This window comes from Schistocerca serialis, chromosome 9 (genome assembly GCF_023864345.2).
Source record: "Schistocerca serialis cubense isolate TAMUIC-IGC-003099 chromosome 9, iqSchSeri2.2, whole genome shotgun sequence".
In the NCBI taxonomy this organism is placed as follows: Eukaryota; Metazoa; Arthropoda; class Insecta; order Orthoptera; family Acrididae; genus Schistocerca; species Schistocerca serialis.
In genome coordinates this window covers 95,105,649-95,127,659 of record NC_064646.1, presented here as the reverse complement: position 1 = coordinate 95,127,659, position 22,011 = coordinate 95,105,649, and the positions used below count along the sequence as shown (strand labels likewise).

Below are 22,011 nucleotides of genomic sequence, written 5' to 3'. Positions count from 1 at the left end.
GTTCCCATCCAACTGCCCAACACTACAATAGCGAATATTCCAACAATGCCAACCAGCCACAGACTGCACACAGCACAGTCGGTGATTTTCATACAGAGTGCTAAGTGGCGTTACCAACATAAAAACCTAAACAGCCTACTTACACTGTTAATGGATGATAACAAGATTGCTAAACAATTATTGGAAGTATTTACATCAGTAAAATATCTGGAAGTATGCGCACGAAGCGCTTTAAAGTGGAATGACCGCGTAAAAGTAATCGCAGGCTCGGCAAATGCCAGAAAGAGCTTCGTCGCAAGAATCCTCGGGAACTGCAGTCCATCCACGAAGAAGGAAGCTTACAAAATGTAGTTCGACGAATACTTGAATATTACTCGTGAGGCTAGGATCGACCAACAGGAGTGATCGAGAAAACAGAGAAGATCCAAAGACGAGCAACACGTTTCGTCACAGGTTCGCTTAGTAAACTCGAAAACGTCACGGAGATGCTAGTGCAACTCATTGGCAGACGGTACATGAGTCGCGCATTACGTTGTAGTTTACTGTCCCATTTCCGGGTGTGTACGTTCCTAGAAGAGGCAACTGATGTATAGCTTCCTCCCACGCGTATCGCAAAAAGACTGTGAGATAATTAGAATGATAAGCCCTCATGCGGGGCCGGCCGGTGTGGCCAAGCGGTTCTAGGCACTTTCGTCTGGAACCGCGCGACCGCTACGGTCGCAGGTTCGAATCCTGCCTCGGGCATGGATGTGTCTGATGTCCTTCGGTTAGTTAGGTTTAAGTAGTTCTAAATTCTAGGGGACTGATGATCTGAGAAGTTAAGTCCCATAGTGCTCAGAGCCATTTGAACCATTTTTGAACCCTCATGAGGGATGTCATCAACAATTATTCTTCACGGAATCATTCGTGATTGGAATAGGAAAGATAGGAAGTGACAGCTGTACACGAACATCACACCGCCACGCGCCATAAAATGGCTTGCGGTGTATAGATGTAGATCTAGACGAAGCGTATAGGAGGCTGAGGTGGGACAGTATGGCCAACTTCCATACTAGTCTGTGTTTTATGGGGGAAGAAACCCAAAAGAGAGGCTAATTTATCATCTATATAACTACATTATAAAAATATATTAATTAACAGGATTACAGCCGGAGACTTAAGATCACGATAACAAATTTTAAATACCTGTGAGAAAGAAAACTGCAAGCAGCTACAATATATCTGGATGAATCATTTTAATGCTTAACAAGTAGTTCCGGGAGTTGGCCCACCATTAGACAACAGCGACGATTTCTCGAACACAACCATACACTATTATATTGATAAAAATGTGTTCATCGTAAATTGCGACGTCCTTTGATGTGTGTCATGTCAGACTTCAGAGAATTTGACCTCGTTGTCGTAATTGAAACAGAACATCTTGGTCTCACGATATAAATGTGAAATTTTTGTCTAGATCCTCGCTGCCGTTTGACGGGGGACCTGGGTTCGAAACACTTTATGTAGAAAGAAGAATTATTATTTCAAAAATGATGTTGCTGGTTACAGCTTTCTTCACGGCTGATATTCTCAAAAACAGCCGCGGTTTTATGGAGTCACCAAGGATAAAATAACCTGCAGAACAAATTAGTGAGAACCCTGGATTTTTCATCAAGGTATCAACAATATAAACAGCAGATTAAATTATTGACAGCTGTAACTTCAGATCATGCCTGGACATTTCATATTCCGTTTCTTTGTTTATTACTGTTGTAAACTAATTCGGAGAACGCTGTTTCACAGAACTATGCAGTGACAAATTGCGTCACAACTTATAATGCACAATAATCATCATGTAGAGGAACTCGAAACTACGCAATGTTTTGGTCATTGAACGTACATTTTACATCCACGTCTGTTGGTAATTCTAACGAGCTCTCTTAACGTGCAGATGTCAATTCTTCACTCACGTCGATAGAAATCCGATCACTAATAGAAACGTTACATGAATAACGATCTGGGTTTTCTTGAAAACTTTTGCGTTTGTAGCGACATTTCTACGCAGACTATCTGTTAACAGGGTTGATGCTGAACATTATTGTGTTCGTGTACACTAGTAAATTATGGAGACTGGTACTTGACAAAAATAGTTCCCTCAGATGTAATTTTATCAGTGCTTCAGTTTTTTCTTCCACTTCCAGCGCTGTTACTTAATCTCCATTTATATGTCGGTTTTAAAGTGAGGACATGTCCGAGGAATAGAAACAGGATGAGATTATACGCATGAACATTTATATTATAGATGCAGGCTCTTTCGTTATACAGACCACTATTACTTATCTCAAGAAAAAGTAATGAGTTAGCACGTTAGTCTCTGATAGCCAACTGACTTCAAATTGAAATAATAATTATTGATGTGTTTTGTTTATGCCCTTACAAAGACGTTCAAATAATTTTGAGTTAAATATAGAATTTTAATAAACTTTAGGATTCTGACTACTTACTAGTCTTTGTCTTAATATTTCTTTAATTACTTAGCTGTGAAAGGTTTTTTCTATATAAAGCTGTTGTATTAAGTTGTCGAATTTACTTAGAGATCTTTCGTTCGGCGAGTACAACTCGGAGAGCTGGGGATATTAAGAAAATTTCTGAGACGGCGGCAAAGGCATAGTATGAAAATTTTCCTCCATCGGGTATCAGCATGAAAAAAAATATTACATTTTTTTCTGGGGACTGTGGCAGTGCAACCTCAGCTTCAGAGTACGCCAATCCACTAAGGCAGCTCCTAATTGTGTTAAAGGAAGGAGGCACCTTAAATGTGACAGAGGGGCAAATGTACGGCTCTGAATAAAGCTTGGCTCAAAAAAGTCCTAGGGCTGAGCTGTACGCATTCTCCTGTACGTCCTGTTGCTGTATTAGCAAATAATGTATTAGAAAGTGGTACTGTAGTCGAATAATTCAGGGTAGACTAGTTACACGAATCATACATTAATGAACATAAACAGGGAAACATTTGTAACAAATATTGGCAACACCGAAGATTTAACTTTTAAGAACAGATGATTTTTCAGTTACTTCTAAACTCTTACCGAATGGTAGTTCTACAAGCAGTCTTACGTGTAAATAAAGTTAATTATTGAAATATATCAGCAGCCCCTGAATTATCTAGTGTGACTCGAAGGATGACAGAATCCCCTGTAAGACCCAGCCGCGACGTGTTCTCAATACATTCGCTTCACCCTTATTCTTAGATGCTCTTAACCAAGACCCGATAAGAAACCCGGAGTGTTTCTACACAAATAAAATCACACCACTCAGCCTTACTCTTCGATGGCTCAAATCTAGAGTCTCTCTTTCTCGATCGACATCCTGTTCTTACTTTTTCTCCGTCCCTCCTGCTCCCAAGAGTACCTCTGCCACCACCAGCTTCGCCCAACATCGTGACACATCAGCCAATGAGAACTCGGGCTGCTCCCCAGCAAACTGTCCACTTTGTACAACATTTTGACTTTTATGCAGATTGACCGTCATTCCTACGCTAATGATTCTATAACTAATACATATTCCAATTGACATGTTCACCATGAGGTGTCTCCTGACATCATTTTTTTTCTCATTTCCAATCACATATGTCAGTAGCATCGACGTATTTGTGCTTCTAGCGCACCGTCATACATATTAAATCAACGTTGATTCTAGATTAATAAATCGATTCGCGAATAACTACACACGCTTCATTTTGTCAGTGTAAGTGTGGAGAACTGTATAGTTCGACCCCCTTAAACATATAAACTTCATATTATAGAATGTTTAACAGTAATATAATACTGGTTGTTCCTCGCAATGATGACTACTGTGCAATGCTATTATGGGCATGTGGTTTATTGTGTGTCCTACAATTATTTATTACTCAGTAAAAATGAGCATTTGTGGTGGGGCCGGACGGAGTGACAGAGCGGTTCTAGGCGCTACAGTATGGAACACCGCGACCGCTACGGTCGCAGGTTCGAATCCTGCCTCGGGCATGGATGTGTGTGATGTCCTTCGGTTAGTTAGGTTTAAGTAGTTCTAAGTTCTGGGGGACTGACGACCTCAGATGTTAAGTCCCATAGTGCTCAGAGCTATTTGAACCATTTGTGGTGGAATGAAGGGGTTGATTGTAAATATGTTTCTGTTTACAGTTGGTAATTTCTTGTATAATGTATTGCATTCTGTTTTTGAGTTGAGCATAGCTGCTCTAAATGCTGACCATTGCTTTCTCGCAGTACAATTTTACGGTTTCTCAAAATTTCATTCCGATTAAGACACCCTTAGTAGGTGTCGAAACTTAGGTCAATCGTACCAAACAGTTGCCGGCCGTTGTGGTCGAGCCGTTCTAGGCGCTTCAGTTCGGAACCTCGCTGCTGCTACGGTTGCAGGTTGGAATCCTGCCTCGGGCATGGATGTGTGTGATGTCCTTAGGTTAGTTAGGTTTAAGTGCTTCTAAGTCTAGGGACTGATAACCTCCGATGTTAAGTCCCATAGTACTTAGTGCCATTTGAACCATTTGAACCAAACAATTACTGACAAACGGTTGCTGTTTAATTCGTATGTTTTCAAAATTGTATACGGTTGCTGAGAAACAGCCGTGTCTAAAACTGTCTGTTGATTGACTTAATGCTCTTCCATTTTCTGCACCAGTCTTCCTGGCCTCATGTCGGGTTATTACAGAGTGTGCCATTTTTGTCGTTGTTATTGTTGTTGCGGTCTTCAGTCCAGAGACTGGTTTGATGCAGCTCTCCATACAACTCTGTCCTGTGCAAACCTCTTCATCTCCGAGTAACTACTGCAACCTACATCCGTCTGAATCTGCTTACTGTATTCATCTCTTGGTCTCCCTCTACGATTTTTACCGTCCACGCTTCCCTTCAATACTAAATCGGTGATCCCTTAATATTTCACAATGTCTGATAACAACTGATCTCTTCATCCAGTCAGGTTGTGCCACAGATTTCTTTTCTCATCAATTCTATTCAGTAGCTGCTCATTTGCTACGTGATCTAATCTTCAGCATTCTTCTCTGGCACCACATTTCAAAATCTTCTATTCTCTTCTTGTCTAAACTGCTAATGTTTCCCTTCCACACATGGCTACACTCCACAAATACTTCCTTACACTTAAATCTATACTCGATGTTAAAATATTTCTCTTCTTCAGAAACGCTTGTCTTGCCATTGCCAGTCTATAATTCATATCATCTCTACTTCTATTGTCATCAGTTATTTTTAGTTAGCCATCCATACACGCTACTTACGGCTCACCTCTCTTCAGTCCAGCGCGGCTGCCCTGCGGCCGCCTGTACATGCCCTGCCGGTAAAACTCGGCCGCTCTAATCTTCTCATTCTCCGTAGGCCCTCTCCGTACCTGCTCAGCGGAAACCATTTCCAACCTTGTACATGCCTGTTCATATTTACTTGCATTCAAACCCCACTTCAACTTCATAATGAATGGAAGTAAAGTGAACTCCAAGACAGCTGTAATTGGTGATTTCCTAACTGTCACAACTGGTTTCGCTGCATTGGAACAACATACACAGGTGAACAACATAAGGAGGAAAGAATCCCATGTAACATATATGATCAAAATACTATAAGAATCTTTTAAAAATCCTTGCAACCGCCACACGGTATGTATAGATTGACGTTTCAAAAATGGCTCTGAGCACCATGGGACTTAACATCTGTGGTCATCAGTCCCCTAGAACTAGAACTAACCTAAGGACATCACACACATCCATGTCCGAGGCAGGATTCGAACTTGCGAGCGTAGCAGTCGCGCGGTTCCGTACTGAGCGCCTAGAACCGCGAGACCACCGCGGCCGGCAGATTCACGTTTCATGTTATTTCAAGTTGCCTTTATCCTTTGCTACCTTATTATCTTAAAATTCTGTCATGGTTAGGTAACCTTTCATTTACTATGGTACGCTTGCCTAAAAGTTTTTAACGTGTCAATAACTGTGTCAGTATGTTGTGGTTTTAATTTTGTGTCCTGCATTTCATGATTCGAAGCTGGTACGCTTATCGGCTTTTCGCTCAATGAAGCTTAGTCTTGACATTTATTCATAGTGATATGAGGATGAGTGAAGAGGGAAGGGGGCGGTGTGAGAAAGCGTCAAGGTGGGTGGGGGGGGGGGGGGGGGGGGGAGGGAGGGTGGTTATTTAGGTCGGCTGGAGGCCCCAATTTTTGTCTTTCCGTATTTGTGTTTTTTGTTTTCACTCATTTTTCCCGTAGTGCATCCTCGCACTATTTCGCCCCGATGTCCTGTTTTATTTATTCTGATAACTTCCCATTTTCAGGGATATGATTTTTGACTACGGACTTTGGGGGCTTCTTGGTGTGCTAATGTGACCTTGTTGCAAGCGCGTCTTAATTTTTATTTTTACTGCCTGTTTAAATGCTTTACATAGGATCTATAAAAATATTAAATGATCTACTTTCTTAAAATTCTCAATAATTTTAGTTCAAAAAAATTAAAAGATTCTCTCTACATACCCTGTGGCTATTGCAAGGGTTTTTAAAAGATTCTTGTAGTATGTTGATCATATGTATTACATGGGGTGCTTTCTTTCTTATGTAATTCACCTGACGATGCTGTTTTAATGCAGCGAAACCAGTTGTGACAGTTAGGAAATTACCAATTACAGTTGTCATTTGGTTCATTTTACTTCCATTGATTATGAAGTTTAACAGGCTGCCACATTACAAAGTTCTGTGTCCACTTTATGTTCCTCTGCGGCCTCGGTATTGTCCCACCACTCGTTAAGTTGCTCCCTTCTATTATAAGCGTGTCCTGGTCGCAGTTGCCAGGCGGAAACTATACGGCGATCGCTCAACAGACATTAACTACTTTCGATATTGCAGTGCGTGTGTTCGTAAGGAGGACCAAACAATGCTCCCTCGGTGCATGTACGAATGTCCGAAGGAACAGGCACTGCAGTGATTAGAGGGGTTATGAAATATATGAAATGTATTCGCAGTGACGGATATGAACAGCCATAGGGCAATGATGACAGTGAAGATTTGTGCCGGACCGGGACTCAAATCCGGATTTCCCACTTAACGCCAGTGGTCGCTTTATCTGCTTTGGCTAAACGTGCACGACTCACTACCTGCTCCAAACTTCCGTATGTCATGCATGTCTGAAGGAACAATGCACCGTTCTTTTCAACAACATGGGCATTGCAACATCGTATTTATTAAAATGTTTTCCCCTGTGCGGGAAATAAATCATGTTTGTACGAGCACCGGTTGCGACACACAGGAACGGCGGCATGTGGAAGTTCGTGTCTGGCCGTGAGTTGTGACCAAAGCGGTTGAGGCGTAAAGTGGGATATCTGGGTTGGAGCCCTGGTCTGCTACAAATTTTCACTGAATTTTCTCATCATGAGGGTATCTCAGAAAATGTTTCTTATTAATGGAAACCGTTTCAACACTTTTAGCTCTCATCTTTAGGTCGTAAACTTTTTTTGTAGGAAAACAAGATGTTGAGTGGGTAATACTTGTCTTGTGCGTGACGTTCAGCGTAAAATGAACATGATTTACCACAGAAAAAGTTTCACATCTGAATATGACAGCAAAGACTGTTGATACCGGTTGTCTTGAATAAAAAATACTTCGTACGATTTTGGCTTATGGTTTTTATCAAATTTTTATTGTCGTCATTCCCTTATACAGCTGATGGTTGTTCCCATTGTTGTTGTTGTCGTGGTCTTCAGTCCTGAGACTGGTTTGATGCAGCTCTCCATGCTACTCTATCCTGTGCAAGCTGCTTCATCTCCCAGTACGTACTGGAGCCTACATCCTTCTGAATCTGCTTAGCGTATTCATCTCTTGGTCTCCCTCTACGATTTTTACCCCCAACACTGCCCTCCAATACTAAATTGGTGATCCCTTGATGTCTCAGAACATGTCCTACCAACCGATCCCTTCTTCTAGTCAAGTTGTGCCACAAACTCCTCTTCTCCCCAATTCTATTCAATACCTCCTCATTAGTTATGTGATCTACCCAACTAATCTTCAGCATTCTTCTGTAGCACCACATTTCGAAAGCTTCTATTCTCTTCTTGTCCGAAATATTTATCGTCCATGTTTCACTTCCATACATGGCTACAATCCATACAAATACTTTCAGAAACGACTTCCTGACACTTAAATCTATACTCGATGTTAACAAATTTCTCTTCTTCAGAAACGCTTTCCTTGCCATTGCCAGTCTACATTTTATATCCTCTCTACTTCGACCGTCATCAGTTATTTTGCTCCCATTAGCAACTGCGAATACATTTCATGCCTTAACTGCTTGTTACGATCAGTTCGAGCCAAGCGTTTCTCCCTCCCATCATTATGGTTCTTTTTTTATTTTTTTATTTCAGTGACTATCTTGGGCGGGCTGGCAGGAGCATATGCGCTGTTTATCATCCGAAAGACATACATCATACAATAGAAGACATTGAGAATATCATAAAGGAGACGATATGGGGTACATTGACATAAAAAAAGGTAAACATCATGGACGAGAACAGAAAAAAAGGGGGCGACTGTATAAAGGAGATAAAAACCGTAACAAATGAGCGCACACAAAACAAAACCACACACTGGATCGTAAAAGTATCGACAAACGGAAGAGCACATAACAGTCACTGACAATAACACTATGTACAAGTCCAGCACACAATTGAAATCATAGCTCTTGATGTACAGGAGAACAGCACCAGACAAAACGCTGACGTAGTACACTGATGACGATGAGCAAACAGAGAGGATCTGCCAGGGGTATACAGACAAGGGAGGAGGAGAAGAAGGAGGGGAGGAGGGAATAAGGGAGGGTGGGGAGGAGAGGGGGGAGAGACGCTCGGGGGGGGGGGCGCGGAAGAGGGTCCGGGAGGGAAGGACGTGGGAGGGAAGCAGTCGAGGAGGGGGGGGGGGTGCAGGGGCGTTTTAACAAAAGCTGTATTATATATGACCACTTCTAACAACCCAGAGCCAGTTCTAAATTTAGAATTTCTCTGCCTCGTGATGAGTGGGTGTTGTGTGATGTCCTTAGGTTAGTTAGGTTTAAGTAGTTCTAAGTTCTAGGGGACTGATGACCATAGCTGTTAAGTCCCATTGTGCTCAGAGCCATTTGAACCATTTTTTTTTAAATTTAGAAATAAATGCAGGACCCGGATTTATCAAAATAGGGACGATCTCCCTGCCATATCCTGCTGTAGCTCCAGAAGCCCGCCACGAGCAATATAACATTCTTCTCGTATTCCCGTGTTGCAGCTTGTTCACCCGCAGACGCCACCTTCGACGACTGCAACTAGTGCATCTGCAGCCCCGAGGGCGAGTGGTCTTGCAGCGAGAAGCAGTGCTCCACCCCGCCGCCAGGTGAGAAACCATTGGCCGGCCCGCCCCCTGCCTGGTCCTCTCCGCTGCTTGGCACCTGACCTCGGCGCTATCCCTCTGGGCCTTCCATTCCACCCACCACGGTTTTCCTTACTTCCCCCTACTCTCAACAGTCCCTCCTCTGTTAAGCTCACCAACTCAACATGCTACCCCAAGATGCTTTTTTCATTGGTTTCAGGCAGAGCTCATTTCACCATCTCGTATACTACATGCTGATCTGTATTTGTATTTGTTTATCAACAACTTCCTATTACCAGTTCTGACGTCCCCTCTCCGCCGCGTGCTGGTGTTGTCGACGCCGTGGAGCTGTTACTGCTACAGCACGGTCGGTGGAGTCGAGACGCGATGCGCGATGATGGATGTCTCTGTCGGTTAACGAGAGACAAGATCTTAAAAATGCTCTGAAGAAATCGTTCCTCGCGTAATGATTAAAGTTTGATTGCGAGTCCGCACAGTTTCTTTATTAATGAGAACTGCGCACTCTGATTGTCTCTTATGGTTTGAAGTTGAATTATTATGTGCCCGGTGAACACTTTAGTGCAGTAATTGATGAATCTTCCCTCATGCGCATCGTCCACATCACCAAAAGCGAGGAAAAAGTTCAACTGCAGATCGTATTGGTCGTTGTTTGTTCGTTGCTAAGTAAAATTGTTCGCTCTATATGGCGCGACATCCACAGATACTCTTTAACAATGTCTTAATTATCTTTCGTCGTAATATTATTGTGTCCAAACCTTTCTTGTCACAACTAACAGTCCACGAATTTACTTCGAAGTTAAATAGTCACTGTTCATTAACTTTCGATGAGCATTTACCAAACATTCATAGAATGATGGAGGCCACACGTTGAATTTCCACTTTTGATGAACAATTTTATTGTTCCTTTTCGCTAAATACTTTATAAACATCGCGCTACACGCACACACGGTTAATTAGCACTGGCAGTTCTGTTAGTTTCAAGTATCGTGACAATTACGACAGCTTTAACCCTCGGCGTAATTGTATCTTCTTCATGTATTCTCCTACTCGAGATTAAACGTGTATCAGAGTCTTTTGAAACTTCGTCCATTCCTTTCTAAAAGTTCACTTATACACTCCTGGCAATGGAAAAAAGAACACATTGACACCGGTGTGTCAGACCCACCATACTTGCTCCGGACACTGCGAGAGGGCTGTACAAGCAATGATCACACGCACGGCACAGCGGACACACCAGGAACCGCGGTGTTGGCCGTCGAATGGCGCTAGCTGCGCAGCATTTGTGCACCGCCGCCGTCAGTGTCAGCCAGTTTGCCGTGGCATACGGAGCTCCATCGCAGTCTTTAACACTGGTAGCATGCCGCGACAGCGTGGACGTGAACCGTATGTGCAGTTGACGGATTTTGAGCGAGGGCGTATAGTGGGCATGTTCGAGGCCGGGTGGACGTACCGCCGAATTGCTCAACACGTGGGGCGTGAGGTCGCCACAGTACATCGATGTTGTCGCCAGTGGTCGGCGGAAGGTGCACGTGCCCGTCGACCTGGGACCGGATCGCAGCGACGCACGGATGCACGCCAAGACCGTAGGATCCTACGCAGTGCCGTAGGGGACCGCACCGCCACTTCCCAGCAAATTAGGGACACTGTTGCTCCTGGGGTATCGGCGAGGACCATTCGCAACCGTCTCTATGAAGCTGGGCTACGGTCCCGCACACCGTTAGGCCGTCTTCCGCTCACGCCCCAACATCGTGCAGCCCGCCTCCAGTGGTGTCGCGACAGGCGTGAATGGAGGGACGAATGGAGACGTGTCGTCTTCAGCGATGAGAGTCGCTTCTGCCTTGGTGCCAATGATGGTCGTATGCGTGTTTGGCGCCGTGCAGGTGAGCGCCACAATCAGGACTGCATACGACCGAGGCACACAGGGCCAACACCCGGCATCATGGTGTGGGGAGCGATCTCCTACACTGGCCTTACACCACTGGTGATCGTCGAGGGGACACTGAATAGTGCACGGTACATCCAAACCGTCATCGAACCCATCGTTCTACCATTCCTAGACCGGCAAGGGAACTTGCTGTTCCAACAGGACAATGCACGTCCGCATGTATCCCGTGCCACCCAACGTGCTCTAGAAGGTGTACGTCAACTACCCTGGCCAGCAAGATCTCCGGATCTGTCCCCCATTGAGCATGTTTGGGACTGGATGAAGCGTCGTCTCACGCGGTCTGCACGTCCAGCACGAACGCTGGTCCAACTGAGGCGCCAGGTGGAAATGGCATGGCAAGCCGTTCCACAGGACTTCATCCAGCATCTCTACGATCGTCTCCATGGGAGAATAGCAGCCTGCATTGCTGCGAAAGGTGGATATACACTGTACTAGTGCCGACATTGTGCATGCTCTGTTGCCTGTGTCTATGTGCCTGTGGTTCTGTCAGTGTGATCATGTGATGTATCTGACCCCAGGAATGTGTCAATAAAGTTTCCCCTTCCTGGGACAATGAATTCACGGTGTTCTTATTTCAGTTTCCAGGAGTGTATGAAGCACGATAGCTAGCAAGCGACTTACTTTTTCCGTAAATGAGTATTTTCGACGCATTGAATTTCTTCGTTGCGTTTACAATTCTCTTCCACATAAAAGTTATCTCTGATCGACATTTGTCCACCCCCGGTAGCTGTTGCCGGCACGGTAGCTCAGCGTGTTCGGGCAGAGGGTTACGTACCCTCTGTAATAAAAAAACTGAGTTAATCGATCATCAACGAACTTCATCGGATGACTTACGACGTCCGCCCCGAGCAGATAACAACCAACGAAAGCGAACAAAATGAGATAAAAAGAAAAAGACTGGTCAGCGCGACAGGCTGTCAATCCTAAGGGCCCGGGTTCGATTCCCGGCTGGGACGGAGATTTTTCCGCTCAGGGACTGGGTGTTGTGTTGCCCTATTCATCATTTCATCCCCAATCGACGCGCAGGTCGCCGCAGTGGCGTCAAATCGAAAGACTTGCACCAGGCGAGCGGTATACCCGACGGGAGGCCCTAGAAACACGACATTATTATACCGACATTTATTTGGACTTAACATTCATGGTATTAATTTGCAATTATTACTTAGATGTTTGGCAAATAACTAAAGATGACCATTCTTTCTTCTTCCTTTCTACCAAAACACACTCTGTAATGCTTAATGTTGGTGTTTATCAAGACTTTCTGGTATTACATCATCGGCAAAGTTGTCGTGCCTGTCAGGATAACTTTTCCCTACTTTACATCATGATGGTCTTTCCTAATTGGGTTTTGGGGGTTCATTAGGTTGTTACACAGTCACGATTTTCTTTTATTTACTTTTTACACGACGTGGAAGAACATGTACTTGCAGTTTTCTTCTGGTCCATTTGTGCAGAGTCTCACACATGTTAAACATCACTCACAACGTTCAGTGCATAGTTACACATCGAGAGTAACTTACATAAACAAACAGTTACAAAGACATTTTTAGCTGTAGTTGACAGAGATAATTGTTACAGGTCCTCCACAGATATGCTTCTGTACAGAAGGCATTTACCTTAACAAAATGGATTACAGTTTGCTTACATCTATTTTACAATGATGTTTATCCTATGTGTCAGTATTTTTATTTACGTATATTGTCGAAGCGTCTGAAGAAATTCACCGACTCACTTTCAAGTTTTTCCTTTAGCACTTTGTCTTCGTATGTTTGGTAATCTGTTTATATCTCCAGCTCTTCTAAAAACTCAATTTCATACCCTCTATTTAGTCAGTGGAGTACTTTGATATTTTGCTTTATTTATTTTGTATATGTGTAGCAACTGTTGATTTATGTCTCTTTTGCGTGTGTAGGCTTCAATGTGCTCTGTTTAGCTGGTGTTGAAATGGATAATGGGCGTGAAATGGATAAAAGACACGAACTGAATTTGTTGAAAGAACTGGAGGTGTATACACATTACAGAAAATACGAAGACGAAATACTAAATGAAAAACTTGAAAGTCAATCGATGAATTTCTTCAGATGCGTCGACAATATACTTAAATAAAAGCAGTAACACACAGAAATAAATAACATTGTAAAATAGATGCAAGGAAATTGTTATCCATATTATTAAGATAAATACCTTCGGCACACAATCATATCTGTGGAGGATCTGTAATATTATATCTCTCAGCTACAACTAAAAACATCTTTGTAGCTGTTTGTTTATGTAAGCTATTCTCGATGTGTACTGTGCACTGAAAGTTGTGGGTGATATTTAACATGTATGAGACTCTGCACAAATGGACCATAAGAAAACTATAGGTCTTCCAAATTTCGCCACTAACTTCATAAAAGTCGATAACTAGTAAAAATTGGGCGATTTTTATATGTTGCAGTAAAGTCAACAAAAGAAAGCAGAACCTCACAGATCGAAACATGACGATAAAATGGCATAATACAAAGAAATACACAACTGGAAGGTAGCAAACGAGGTACTGACGGAATTAAAGCTGTGAGGACGGATCGTGAGTCGTGCTGGGTAGTTCAGATGGTAGAGCACTTGCTCGCGAAAGGCAAAGGTCCCGAGTTCGAGTCTCGGTCCGGCACATAGTTTTAATCTGCCAGGAAGTTTCAAATACGCAACTGAAAATAGGAATCATTTCCTGAGACGCATAGTATAAAGCATAAATAAAATAAAATCGTGGCTGGTAGCAGAAAGTTATTTGTAAGGAAACCGATTGTTTCCACAATCTCAGGGTTTCAAAAAACCATCTATAATGGACAACATCAGATTAACGTATCTGTATTGCCTCCTCAGAAATGGAATGCAGTTATGTAGTTTCAATGTTAAAACAAGACATTTGACTGAGAACATAAGACACAATTCGTAATATAGACGCTAGTGATATGCAGAGTGTTTCAGGTAATCGTTTTTCTCTGTGACTTACACAGTAACATGTTTAAAGAATATTAATGCGGACAGATATACATATAATTCTTTACTCTTTCTGCGGATTGATCAGCATAGTTTATTCAGTTTAATTTCAGAGTGTGACAGCAAAGAGCTGTAATATTTTAAAATATTCTGTCACGTAGCTGTAGCATTTAAACCAACTGTGTACAAATCAGTTTAAATTAAATGTCTGTCAATAGTAGCTAGGGAGCCGGTAACTTTCGAAGTAGCATGGGGTGGGGTCGTATGCAACATGCTCACATTGCCATTTGACGCAGCAAGAAACTCGTGAAGATTTTATTGAACTGACAAGGCACGAAACCTTTCATAGGCACAGCCTATGGCTACCACGTGGCTAGCTTCAGACTCGAAATGCTGAAGCCGTGCGAGTAGAAGTTAGGTCGTGACTCCGTCAACAAAGTCAATCATTCTGCAGTGACGGTATTAACAAACTGGTCTTTCGTTGATAGAAATATGTTCGTCTCCAGGGTGAGTATGTTCAGAAATAAATATGTAGACATGAAGAAGGAATGTGCAGAATGTTAATAATGTTTGTTTTATTTAAAGAGCCTTAAGAAATTTCACATAAAAATTCGGAGACATTACTTTTCAGCATGACCTCGTATGTGTATAGGGAGTAAGAACTGGGGCACCGATGACAATACCCTTGTCTCTGTCGAACACTCGCCGTCGAGGACAACGTACCGGGTCCTATAACTTAAGAAGTATTCGAGCCACTCACCTGGAAACCTACTCCGTGTGCTCCTACCTTCGTCAACAGCCTTCAGTAGGGTATCGAGTCAGGTGTATCCTGAAAATCAAGGCACATGGAATCTGATTGTTGCCCTTCATCAATGGTTCGCAGGATATTATGTGAGAAAAGCGCAAGCTGAGTTTTGCACGAGTGACGTTCTCTAAATCCGTGCTAATTTGTGGACATAAGGTTTTTTTTCCGTCGGAAGGAAATTTATTATATTCGAACTGAGAATATGACGAAGAATTCTACGGCAAACCAATGTTAATAATATTGGTCTGTAATCTTGCGGGTCTGTTCTTTTACTCTTCTTGCATATAGGAGTCACCTGTGCTTTTTTCCAGTTGTTTGGGCTTTGCGTAGGGCGAGAGATTCGCAATAAATACAAATTCAGCATAGTTTGTAATTCACCTTTGATACAGTCCGTATGACTACGAAAAATATCTGTAACAACTAGCTTAATGACACTTGTAATGTGTTCTAATGAACAACTGTGGATGCCGAATCAAATTTTTATTTGCCACGACAACGGACCACCGCCAATTACAGATGGCCAAATGTTTAAAACCATTGTTGAGTACCAGTTATTAGAACATAAGGACTTGCTTAACGATAACGATAACCGTTAAAAATACTCGTCGACATGCCGCCACTACTTCGTAAAGATAATGTACCGTTCACTAAACCACACTTGGTGAATATTAATTCTCCTGCGCTAAAATATATCTGCAGCGTGTGCAGATGTGCAAGCAGGCCGACAGCGTGATCACCTCCACATGCCTAGTTCCAAACTTTCTGGAGCCTTTTTTGGAAGAGGGGTCATCAGTCCTCTGAATGGTTTGATGCGGACCGACACGACTTCTTCTCATGGGCCAAGCTCTTCATCTCAGAGTAGCACTTTCACTCTGCGTCCTCAATTATTTGCTGGATGAATTTCAATCTCCGTCTTCCCAAACAGATTTTACCTTTTACTTTTTCAACTCCCTATAGTACCATAGAAATACCACCACTCTATCACCTCTTCCTGTCAGTGTTTTCCATACGTTCCTTCCTCCGCCGGTTCTGCGGAGAACCTCCTCATTTGTTATCGCATCAGTTCACCTGATTTTTAACATCTTTCTATAAAGCCACGTCTGAAATGCATCATTTCTCTTCTTTCCCGATTTTCCCACAATTCACGAGTCATTTCCATGCATTATTCTGCTCCAAACGTACACTGTCAGCAATTTATTCCTGAAATTTAGACTTCTGTTTGAAACTACTTGAGTTCTTTTTCCGACGAATACCTTCTTTGCCTGTGCTAGTCAGCTTCCCGTATCCTCCTCGCTCGGCCGGCATGTCTCCTTTTGCTTCCAATTTAGCAGAGTTCCTTTCCTGAGTGTGCTACATGGTCCCTAATTTCGACGACAAATTTACCCTTAATCTCAAATGGTTCAAATGGCTCTGAGCACTATGGGACTCAACTGCTGTGGTCATAAGTCCCCTAGAACTTAGAACTACTTAAACCTAACTAACCTAAGGACATCACACACATCCATGCCCGAGGCAGGATTCGAACCTGCGACCGTAGCGGTCGTGCGGTTCCAGACTGTAGCGCCTTTAACCGCTCGGCCACTCCGGCCGGCTCCCTTAATCTCATTTCTGCAATTTCTCATTAATTTTTTCTTAGTTCGTAATGCTTCATTATTCAAAATTGTTGAAAATTCTTGTAAAATGACTCAGTGGTCCCTCTGTTTCAAAAGTAAGTGCCCCATAATTGCCACCTCGTAGGTATAGTTCCAGTTCAGTAACTCAGAAAATCACTGAAAAAACTTGGCCTCTAGCGTGCTACCAAAATCCCCTTTGGCACAGCGGCTTCCACTTCTCCTAGCAAACGGGAGAGCAGCAAACTCCAACGAGCTCCTCCGAGCGTCTGGGCCAATGTTATTTCCCACGCTCCTACTGAACGCTTTCGTGTGTCATCGCTTTGACCAACTACTGCTGATAATCCAGGCAACAAAGCAGCATCATAAAACAGACCCAAGACAGAAAGTCTCTGCTTCTTTTCGAATTAAAAACATCACTTGCAATAATGTGGTTTTTGGTAGAAGATATGTGATATATGTGGCTTATCAGGTTGACGTCTTGCGGCACTATGAAAATATCTGTATAATAAGGTTATTTTATCAGCAAGCAAGTACGCCAACTTTTTCACCAATGGACCTCTGCATTACGTACTGCTTATACCAACATGGTTCGGCAACTACTGTAGGTGAATTATTTCCGAAGTTGCTTTGTTCATTTAAGACATCTCAGTGTCTGTATACCAAGGGCTTTACTATTGTTTTCGATTTTACTCGTAAGGAACTATACTACTCATCGAGCCCATACATACTAGAATTCTGTAGACTTGTTTACTATCGTTATTCTAATAGGTACCGAGGAGGGTTGTCCTCATTCTGTTCAGTCAGAAAAGTAGTCGAATCCTTCTGAGGCATACTAAATTTTGGGACCGTGCGAGAACAACCCATGGCCAGAGCGACCCAGTTTTGATAGCGTAGAAAGTATTGATCCTTTACTAATTTGTCCATGATATAGTGAATTACGTAGGTTGGAACTTAAATAGTGGCAACACTGCTGTGGAGACACAATGCTATGGAATCTACTATTGTCGCTGATAGCACGCGTTGTTGACATACCTACCTTACCTCCGAGCAAATGGACTCTCCCGTCCCAAGTCACCGACGTGCGCACAATCGAGGGAAACACAGTCACTTGTGAGCGAGCTGTCTAACTTAACGGTGACACTATGTTTTCGATACAGGAACAACGGAATTGGATCAAGACAGTGGCATCAAGGTCTTCAAGAGGCGTGCGGGGAATCGTCATTGCCGTACAGGACAGTGGCACGTTGGGTAAAAGCCTTCAACGAAGGTCGGCAAACTGTGACAGACATGCATCGGGCAGGTCGTCCTAGCGTCTCTGAAGAAGAAGTGCATGCTGTTGCCGCGTTAGTGGACAGTGACCGACGTCATACGATTCGTGAGCTCGCACACGAAACCGGATTAACCCATACGACTGCGCTTCGTGTCCTGAAGGAACGCCTGGGCATGCAAAAAATTGCATCATGTTGGGTTCCGCATGGCTTGACGGAAATGCAGAAATAGATGCGTTACGACGCTGCTCAGACGCCCTTGGAGCGCTATGAGCGCGAAGGAGAGGCTGTCGCACGCGGTATCGCAGTACTGGATGAGACATGGGCCACATCATACGAGCCAAAACTGAAACTCCAATCCAACGAATGGCGCCATTATGGGTCGCCGCGAAAGTCTAAAAGTGCGTCAGAGCCCCAGGATCGTGAATGTTATGGTGATTCTCGTGTACGACTGTGACGGTGTTATTCTAACGCATTACGTTCCTCCACGGCAGACCGTCAATGCACAGTATTACTACCTGCGACCAGCTTTGCGAAAGAATCGACGACCCTTTCTGCGCAACCCACCCATCCTTTTGCACTATAGTGCGCGGGCGCACACAGCGCAAGCTGTGGCTGCTCTGTTCGGTCGATTGGACTGGGAAGTACTGTACCATCCACCATACTCCCCGGACTTAAGTCCTTGTGACTTTGATTTGATTCCGAAGATGAAGGAAGCACTTCGTGGGATTCGCTTCAGAACTGTGCCAGAGATTCGACAGGCAGTAGACCGCTCCATTCGCACCATCAACAGAACAGGCTCTGCTAACGGTAGCTGTAACTGATCTGAGTACAGCTTGTCTTCATATTAAATGCGCAACTGAAGTAAAACGATTCTCTGGTCTTAATCAAAATATCCACTTACCTAGCGCCTTGACAATATTGTTGCAGATTTCTCGAAAGCGTAACAGCAAACAGCAAGCACACAGCTGATAAGCCATAAAATCTCCAAGCAACATTCAAACTCTTACATACCACATTGTGGAATGCGGTATTGCGTAATGATAAATCTTCTTTAAAAATTGTGATTGGGGGGAGTAACTCACAAAAATCAAAGTGACATTGCCACGTTACACCGTGAATGACAGTACACTATGCTCAGTGAAGCGAACTTTCTTACCATGGATTACACGTTCTCACACTCCAGTGGAAGGACCCCTCTAATCTATGATGCCTGTGGTGCAAAAATAACTGAACACTACACTTTAACTGCTGCATCTTACTTTTTGATGAGAGGACAGAAGCAAATGTAAGGTGGAATCTGCCCTCTATTTTTCATTGATGACGAATGTGGTAAAAAATTTAAAATTTATGTAGTATCTGAACTCCAGCCTAAGCTTTTAGGCTGGAGGTTTTGGTGTGTTGCAGAACAGCTGGAGCCTCCAATTTTAATTCAAACATCAGCCAACTGCACTTACCTATAGCACAATATTAGATCGTTCCAATGAATTTCTCTTTCAGAACTCATTATAAACATGATTCTAGTATTTTTGTGTGGAATGTGCGTGTGTGTGCGTGTTTGTGTGTGGCTGTGTGTGTGTGTGTGTGTGTGTGTGTGTGTGTGTGCGTGAGATTGATAGTTGTTTTTGGGGTACTGTTACATTTTAATTTTTGTTGTTTTACGACTTAATCACTCTCGTTTCACAAAAAATTTCATTGCTAGTCTTACAACCCTGGCTGCCATGTGCTCAAATAAACATCATTATCATCATCAAAAACGTAGACGAAACCAATTAGATACACTTGTTAATGAATCTTCTGGACTAGATTAATTTTTCGAGTTTGGTGCCCTCTTATCAGCCGTATTTTCGCTTCCACTTTTCCAGGCATCTCTTTCTTGCTAGGTATCTCCTTACATTCCTCTCACTTCCGTTAGTAGGATTACTTCTTTTGTCAAATCTTTTGTCTCTGTCTCTCGGCTGATGACAGTTTGTAGATAATAACATACAAGGAAGGATAAAAAATCTGTCCTAAAAGGATATTCGATTGTTGATACCTTTTTTTTTTTTTTTCATGAGTGACTTTCGGATTGTTTGTCTTAAAGCTGTAGCTTTCGAAACTTTGTATACTCTTCGGATCTGTGTATGTTTGCTAGCCACAAGCATTCCGTTGCAGTGCTGTGCATTATGCGCATTTTTATTTATTTTTTTCATGATAAAGATATTGAAAGAAACATGTGGTGCAGCGTACCGCAGCATTTCTACCAAAATAAAAACCTAATTTCACGTTTATGCTCATTTTAAGCCCCTTCAAACAACGGTTTAGATTCCTACAGAGAGGAATTCCTTAAGTCTACTACGTCAATTTACACTCCTGGAAATTGAAATAAGAACACCGTGAATCCATTGTCCCAGGAAGGGGAAACTTTATTGACACATTCCTGGGGTCAGATACATCACATGATCACACTGACAGAACCACAGGCACATAGACACAGGCAACAGAGCATGCACAATGTCGGCACTAGTACAGTGTATATCCACCTTTCGCAGCAGTGCAGGCTGCTATTCTCCCATGGAGACGATCGTAGAGATGCTGGATGTAGTCCTGTGGAACGGCTTGCCATGCCATTTCCACCTGGCGCCTCAGTTGGACCAGCGTTCGTGCTGGACGTGCAGACCGCGTGAGACGACGCTTCATCCAGTCCCAAACATGCTCAATGGGGGACAGATCCGGAGATCTTGCTGGCCAGGGTAGTTGACTTACACCTTCTAGAGCACGTTGGGTGGCACGGGATACATGCGGACGTGCATTGTCCTGTTGGAACAGCAAGTTCCCTTGCCGGTCTAGGAATGGTAGAACGATGGGTTCGATGACGGTTTGGATGTACCGTGCACTATTCAGTGTCCCCTCGACGATCACCAGTGGTGTACGGCCAGTGTAGGAGATCGCTCCCCACACCATGATGCCGGGTGTTGGCCCTGTGTGCCTCGGTCGTATGCAGTCCTGATTGTGGCGCTCACCTGCACGGCGCCAAACACGCATACGACCATCATTGGCACCAAGGCAGAAGCGACTCTCATCGCTGAAGACGACACGTCTCCATTCGTCCCTCCATTCACGCCTGTCGCGACACCACTGGAGGCGGGCTGCACGATGTTGGGGCGTGAGCGGAAGACGGCCTAACGGTGTGCGGGACCGTAGCCCAGCTTCATGGAGACGGTTGCGAATGGTCCTCGCCGATACCCCAGGAGCAACAGTGTCCCTAATTTGCTGGGAAGTGGCGGTGCGGTCCCCTACGGCACTGCGTAGGATCCTACGGTCTTGGCGTGCATCCGTGCGTCGCTGCGGTCCGGTCCCAGGTCGACGGGCACGTGCACCTTCCGCCGACCACTGGCGACAACATCGATGTACTGTGGAGACCTCACGCCCCACGTGTTGAGCAATTCGGCGGTACGTCCACCCGGCCTCCCGCATGCCCACTATACGCCCTCGCTCAAAGTCCGACAACTGCACATACGGTTCACGTCCACGCTGTCGCGGCATGCTACCAGTGTTAAAGACTGCAATGGAGCTCCGTATGCCACGGCAAACTGGCTGACACTGACGGCGGCGGTGCACAAATGCTGCGCAGCTAGCGCCATTCGACGGCCAACACCGCGGTTCCTGGTGTGTCCGCTGTGCCGTGCGTGTGATCATTGCTTGTACAGCCCTCTCGCAGTGTCCGGAGCAAGTATGGTGGGTCTGACACACCGGTGTCAATGTGTTCTTTTTTCCATTTCCAGGAGTGTATAACCATGTTGGTTGCTACTCGACTGAGTGACCTCGCTAAAATTTATAAACAGGTTTTTCAGAGACCACCGCAAGCCGTTATTTTTTGTTAAATTGCTTAAAGTGTTTTCATATTGTGACTTAATTTGACCAATGACCTCATCAGCAGGAAAAATACAATAGTACGGAAACGTTTAAGATGAATACACATAGATACGACGGCTTTTCGGGTGCGAAATGGAAACGACAGTGAAAATCCGATGAAGC

The 22,011-nt window shown here is 43.9% G+C and overlaps 1 long non-coding RNA gene across 1 annotated transcript in view; it reads left to right on the top strand.

Moving 5' to 3' along the window:
* The window catches only part of LOC126418835 (uncharacterized), a 41,480-nt gene that overhangs the window by 16,216 nt on the left and 3,253 nt on the right, over positions 1-22,011 (top strand). Inside the window, exon 2 of the long non-coding RNA XR_007575899.1 lies at positions 9,283-9,387. This is a non-coding gene — a long non-coding RNA (uncharacterized LOC126418835). The remainder of the gene's footprint in view (positions 1-9,282; positions 9,388-22,011) is intronic.